Source organism: Rhinopithecus roxellana, chromosome 18 (assembly GCF_007565055.1).
Source record: "Rhinopithecus roxellana isolate Shanxi Qingling chromosome 18, ASM756505v1, whole genome shotgun sequence".
Lineage (NCBI taxonomy): Eukaryota > Metazoa > Chordata > Mammalia > Primates > Cercopithecidae > Rhinopithecus > Rhinopithecus roxellana.
In genome coordinates, this window is record NC_044566.1 from 66,676,677 (window position 1) to 66,684,166 (window position 7,490).

The 7,490-nt window shown below is 38.5% G+C and overlaps 1 long non-coding RNA gene across 1 annotated transcript; it reads right to left on the minus strand.

The window, feature by feature from the left end:
• Positions 1–602: 602 nt before the first annotated feature.
• Positions 603–5,476, minus strand: LOC115894551. The gene is made up of 3 exons (XR_004054654.1): positions 5,343–5,476; positions 776–863; positions 603–676 (listed from the first exon to the last, which is right to left on the minus strand). It is a non-coding gene; the product is annotated as an uncharacterized LOC115894551 (long non-coding RNA).
• Between the last annotated feature and the right edge of the window lie 2,014 nt (positions 5,477–7,490).

Here is a 7,490-nt window from a genome sequence, read left to right on the forward strand (position 1 = left end):
GGAGCCATTGTACTCCAGCCTGGGCAACAAGAACGAGAACTGTCTCAAAAAAAAAAAAAAAGAATTTACACAGCTTACCCAAGGTCATAAGATCCTACAATGACTAAACAGAAAGAGATCAGAGCCCACAGTTTCTAGACCCAGAAGGCCCCTTAACCTTATACTATGTGGTCTTTACATAATCAGAAAGTTATTAATATTCAGAATCGTTGACATTTAGAGCTATAGTAACTTCAGGTGCAGTGAGCCCACATGTTGTACAGTTAAGAAACACAGGACCATTCAGACCTTTAGCAGTTCTTGTAACACATTCCTGACTACTAAAAAAGCTGAGAAGAAAAAAATAGAGAAAGGAAATTTTTAAACATCAATTAAAAAAAAATAAATATTAGGGATTTTTTTTTAAAAACAAGTATTTCAGTCACTGATGAGAAGCCTTAGGCCCATAGAGGTAGCTGTTACCATAGAAAAGATTGTTAGATCTAAGAATAGAATTTGGATTAACCAGGACCTCTAGCATAAAGTTCAATGTTCTTTCATCACAGCATGGTGTTCAACTGAATTTTAAAGTCACAAATTTAAAGTTATAGTTTAACACATCACCTGAACCGATTTACATACAAATGGAGGCAGAAGAAGAACGCTTGGCTTGCAGACCGTCTTATACAATATAGTGCTGAAGGGGGAAAAAAGAAAAGGAACCTTGAACATCATCAAAGAAATAAACACATAAGAAAGGGGATGGATTTTATGGAAATGACCTGAGAGCTCTTACTTAGTTTTAACTACAGAAGAAAAAAGTGCACAGGTAAAAGCAGAATTGATGGCTTCCTGATCCTCTCTTTTCTGACTTCTGCATCTCACTGGAGCATGAGAGAAAAACGAAAGCTAGTATTTTTATGTATATGCATTTTTCACAGCCTTATTAAAATATAATTCACATGCCACACAAAATTCACCCATTTAAGGTACAGAATGAAAAAGGCTTTACTATATTCACAGTTATGCAGCAGTCACCAAAATCTCAACTTAGAACATTTTTATCAGCCCTTAAATATCTATTTTTCATATTATGTCTATGAATTATACTATCTGATCTTTTGTCATTGACTCCTTTCACCTAGTATAATGTTTTCAAAGTTCATCCATATTGTATTATGTGTCAATAATTTATTCCTTTTATGGCTGAATAATATTCCATTGTATGGATATATCATGTTTTGTTTATTCCTTCATCAGTTGATGTACATTTGGATTGGTTCCCCATTTTTACTGTTATGAATACTGCTACCGTGCACATTTGTATACAAGTTTTTGTGTGGATATGTTTTTATTTTTCTTGAATAAATAGAAGAAAATTTCTGGCTCATCTGATAAGGCTATGGTTAGTGTTTTGAAGCACTCCCAAATTGTTTTCCAAAATGGTTGCAACATTTTACATTCCCTCCAGCAATACATGAGTGTTCCAGTTTCTTCACACCCTCACAAATTTGTGATTGTCTTTTTTACTATAGCATTTCTAGAGGCTATGAAGTGGTATCTTATTGTGGTTTTGATTTGTGTTTTCTAAATGGCTAATGCTTTTGAGTATCCTTTCCTATGCTTACTGGCCATTTGTATATCTTTTTTGGAGAAATGTTCATTTATTATTGAGCTCCTTATCAGATACAGAATTTGCAAATCTTTTGTACCATTTTCATGTTTTCTTTGACTTTCTTGATGGTATAATTTGCTGCAGAAACATTTTTAATTTTGATGAGGCCTTCTACTACTGATTTTTCATCTGTTACTACTGATTTTGATGTGTGTAACAAGTTTTTGCCAGGCCCAAGTTCATAAAAATTTATGTTCTTTTCTGAAAGTTTTTAGTTTTAGCTCTTACATTGAGGCATATAATACATTTTTAGTTAAATTTTGTGTGTGGTAGGAAGAAGGAGCCCAACTTTATTCCTTTGTGTGTGAATATTCGGTTGTTTTATAAACATTTGTTGATGAAACAATTCTTTTCCTATTGAATGCTCAATTAACTGCAAATGTGAGAGTTTATTTCTGAACTCAGTTCTGTTCCATTGATGTATATGTCATTTGCTAGTACCATATAGGTTTGTAGTAAGTTTCTAAATCAGAAATCATGAGGCCTCAACATTGTTCTTCTTTTTCCATATGACTTTCTCTGTTTTGGTCCTCTTGCATTCCTATATGACTTTTGATACTAGCTTGTCAATTTTTTTTTGAAGCTAATGAACTTTATTTTTTATTGACATACAATAATTATACATATGTATGGGGTACAGTGTGATGTTTCCATACATGTCTACATTACATAAGCAAATCATGTTCATTAGCATATTCATCACCTTATTTATCATTGCTTTGTCATGAGAATATTCACGACAAAATCTTCTCTTTTAGATATGTGAAATATACAATGCATTATTGTTAGCTATAGTCACTCTACTGTGCAAAAGAGCAGTAGTACTTATTTCTCCTAACTAACATTCCACCTATTGACCACCTTCTCCCCTTCTCCCTGTTCTCATTATTCTCCTCAGTCTCTGGTAACCACTGTTCTACTCTCAACTCGTATCAGTCAGTTTTTTTAGATTCCACATATAGGTGATATCTTGTAGTATATATGTCTTTCTGTGCTTGGCTTATTTCACTTAACTAAATGGCCTCCAGGCTCATCCATATTGTCACAAATGAGAGGGTTTCATCCTTTTCTGTGAGTGAACGCTATTTCATTGCATATAATATTCTCTTTATCCATTCATCTGATGATGAGCATTTGGCTTGATTCCATAATTTGGCTATTGTGAATACTAATGGAACAAACATGACAGTGCAGATGTCCCTCTTCGACATACTGATTTCATTTCTTTTAGACATAAACCCAGTAGTGGGATTGCTAGATCATATGTGTATTAGTCCATTCGCATGCTGCTAATAAAGATGTACCAGAGACTGGGTAATCTATAAAGAAAAGAGGTTTAATTGACTCACAGTTCAGCACGGCTGGTGAGGCCTCAGTAAACTTACAATCATGGTGGAAGAAGAAGCAAACACGTCCTTCACATGGCAGCAGCAAGGCGAAGTGCCAAGCAAAGGGGGGAAAGCCCTTTATAAAACCATCAGATCTAGTGAGGACTCACTATCACAAGAACAGCAGCATGGGCGTAACCGCCTCCAAGATTCAATTACCTCCCATTGGGTCCCTCCCAAGACACGTGGAGATTATGGGAACAATTCAAGATGAGATTTGGGTGGGCACACAACCAAACTATGTCAATATAATTTGCCTTTCTCGGATGTGTAGTTAGGTTGAGCATTTTTTCATATGCTTCTTGGTTGTACGTTGATTCTTCTGTCTATATGATCAGTCTTTTGCTGAAATTAGGGTGTTGAAGTACCCTACTATTATTTTATTGCTCTCTATCACTCCCTTTAGATCTACTAATATTTGCTTCTTTGGGGAAAAAAAGCAGTCTTTCACCATTAAGTGTGATGTTAGCTGTAGGTTTTTTATAAATGCCCTTTATCGGGTTGAGGAAACTCCTTTCTATTTCTAGTTTGTTGGACATTTTTATTAGAAAAGGATGTTTCATTTTGACAAATGATTTTTCTGTATCTATTAAGACGATAATTTGTTTTTTGTCTTAAACTTTTTTATTTTTTATTTTTTAAGGTTAGTCAAGTAAAGCAGTGGGAGTGGAGAAGGAACAAATCTGTAACTGGTTGTGATCAATTATTTGTGTCAGCACTGCACTTGGACCAGCCAGTCATGGTGTATAATGCCTTTTATATGCTCCTAGATTATGTTGGCTAGTAATTTTTATTTGTAATATTTGCAGTATTTTTATTTCTATATTTGCAAGAGATATTGACCTGTAGTTTTATTTTATTGTGAGGATTTTGTGTGGTTTGATTTCAGGGTAATACTCACCTCCCAGAATAAATTGTTAAGTGTTCCTCCTCTTATATCTTTTGTAAGAGTTTGTAAAAAATTTATATTGATTCTCCCTTAAATGTTTGGTATAATTCACCAGTGAATCTATATGGGCGTGGATCATTCTAGGAAGTTTCTATGAGGAACCAAAACTGATCAGCAAGAAAAAAATAATCCCATGTAAAAGTGGGAAAATGACATGAATAGACATTTCTCAAAAGAAAAATGTACAAATGGCCAAAAACATGAAAAAAGGCTCAACATCACTAATCATCAGGGAATTGCAAATTACAACCACCATGAAATACCACCTTACAACAGCCAAAACATCAAAAGCAACATCAAAAAGCAACAGATGTTGGTGTGGATGTGGTGAAAAGGGAACGCTTATACACTGCTGATGGGAATGTAAATTATTACAACCTCTTTGGAAAACAGTATGGTGATTTCTCAAAGAACTAAAAGTAGATCTACCATTCAATCCAGCAATCCCACTACTAGGTATCTACCCCAAAGGAAAAGAAGTCACCATATCAAAGAGACACTTGCACGCATATGCTTATTGCAGCACAGTTCACAATTGCAAAGATATGGAACTAACATAATTACCCATCAACTAATGAGTGGATAAAGAAAATGTGGCATATATACATCATGGAATACTACTCATCCATAAAAAAAGAACAAAATAACGTCTTTTGCTGGAACTTGGATGGAGCTGGAGGTCATTGTTTTAAGTGAAATTACTCAGGAATGAAAAAGCAAATACTGTATGTTCTCACTCATAAGTGGGAGCTAAGCTATGGGTGCGCCAAGGCATACAGAGTGCTAGAACGGACATTGGAGACTCAGAAGCCAGAAAAGGGGTGAAGGATAAAAAACTACATATTGTGTACAATGTATATGGCTTGGTGATGGGTGCACTAAAACCTCAGACTTCACCACTCCACAATTCATCCACATGACTATTGAAATTAAAAAATTACATCACCAGAATTTTAAAAAATAAAGTTCATTATAGCTAAAAATAAATTTCAAAATAAAATAAGAAGTTTCATCAGGTGGAGCTGTATCACTGGGGAGAGGATCTGCAGAGATCTGCATGTCTCCATTCCAGTGCTTTTCTTTGATTTTTTTTTTTCACCCCTGAGATGGACTCCCCTTCCATTGCCCAAGCTGGAGTGCAGTTGCACAATCTTGGCTTACTGCAATCTCCACCTCCTGGGTTCAAGCGATTCTCTTGCCTCAGCCTCCTTGCTTTTTTTATTTATATGTACTTTCATATATCCTTCTAAAATTTATATTTCTCTCTGTTTTACAATGTAAACAATATATTGGTATTCACATAAAATATACAATAAATTCATAAATGCATGTAACTTATAAACAAACATACATGTATTGAGTTGCTCAAAATTATTTTTACTGGTAAGATGTTCAGTCCAGTCTGGAGGCCGTGTCTCTTGTCCACACCCCTGGTTGTTTTCATACACCACTTTGGATATGTTTAGCTTCCATCACAGGACTCGTAAGTTCTCTAGATCCCCACTGCGATCATAATCCCCAGCACAAACTGTTGCCAATAATTTATTTCTAAGCCAACAAAGGAGAAGTTCTGGCTGTGAGATCATGTTAGTTTTGGCACTTAAAACACATTAATAACTTCTGGATTCTTTGGCAGAAATATTAAATTGCAACCTTTACTGATTAGTATGGACATTTTTAGAGTAACAATTCACAATATCTGTCATTTGCTGCCTGTGATATATGTAGGAAATTATTAATATACCCTTAATAATATATCTGTATATCCATCTTGTTTATCCTTTGCTCCTTGGGGGAAATATTTTTAGAAAATTATTATCACTGTTTATCATCTATAAGAAAGCAATAATTAGAGAAATATTGTACTGGACACTTCTGGAAAACTGGCTTTTCTCGTTTCATTTTCTACCTTTGCAAAAGTTTGCTTTTAAAAAGTGTAATCTAGAAGTTATACATATTTCTGCCTTGCAGTTATCCGTTCTGTTTCACTGAAAACATTTTAAAACGGTCCAACATCTTTATGTTTCTACTTGGTTCCAAATATGGTACCAGATTTTTACTGTAAAAAATCATGAAATACACTGGCATGATCCCTTGGGAATATATTTGAACGTTTACCTCCTTAGCACACTCACCAAACATCTTCGGGTACCCATACCATTCACACAAAACTGCTAAACCAAGATGCTCCCCTGTGATGCATGTGCAGGCGAGAATGTCAATGAATAAATAAGTGACTGAAATACACAAGCATTAATTAGAAAACTGTATTGAGAGATGAGGCCAGCTGGACTTCCCTGACGGAGTGGGAACTCGGGGAACTTTCTTCTGTTACAAGAAGATTGTAAAACACACCAATCAGTGCTCTGCAAAACGCACGAATCAGCACTCTGTAAAACACACCAATCAGAGCCCTGTAAAACGCACCAATCACTGCTCTGTAAAACACACCAATCAGAGCCCTGTAAAACGCACCAATCAGCAGGATTCTAAAAGTAGCCAATCACGGGGAGGATTGAAAAAAGGGCACTCTGACAGGACAGAAAGGGAAGATGGGCGGGGACAATAAAGGAAAAAAAGCTGCCCCCACCCCCACCCCATCCCCCACCCCATCCCCCAACCCCAACCCCCACCCCCACCCCACCCCACCCCCACCCATCCCCACCCCCACCCCTTCCCCACCCCCACCCCCACCCCTCCCCCCCCCCACCCTCCCCCACCCCCACCCCCACCCCACCCATCCCCCACCCCCACCCCCCACCCCCAGCGCCACCCCCCACCCCTGCATCCCCCACCCCCACCCCCCCACCAGCAGAGATCCCGCTGGAGTCCCCTTTCATGGCATGAAAGGTTTGTTCTTTAGTTCTTCACAGTAAACCTTGCTACCACCAACTTTTCGGTCTGTACCATCTAAAAGAGCTGTAACACTCACTGCACAGGTCCGGGGCTCCATTCCTGAGACCACGAACCCACCGGCCGGAGCCAACTCAGGACACGGTATGTGTTCCAGAGAACTTCTTCAGGCCTTGGAAACAGAACATAGTAAAGAGGTTTCTTTGTCATGGGTCAGCAGTCACTATTTCCCAGCTCGCCTCCGAGAGCTAACGGAAGTGCAGCCTAAACTGCGTGCGGCCTTGTTTCCACCACAGCCGAGTTCCTGCAAACCCTCGGGAGTGCCTCCTAGCGGCGGAGCGAGAAGTAGTCCTGGGCGAGCTTCTAGGAGTAAACTGCTAAACCCAAGGGGTTTGCGAGGGACAGGCTGGGTGGCAAGACTTTTAAAGCCTCCAGATGGAACCATTCCCCCTAGAGGGACTCCCTAAGTCGCCACAGGTGCCGACTCTTTCTGACAGTAAAGGAGCAGGACCAGAAGTGTAAAGATTGTGGCCAGGTGCTCCAAGCCCAAGCAAGATCCATTCAGCAGGAGCAGTTGGGTTAGAAAGATGAAGGCGCCCAGCGTCTGCAGCGGAGTCGGGGGGAAGCGAAAAATGTCCCTGCCCAG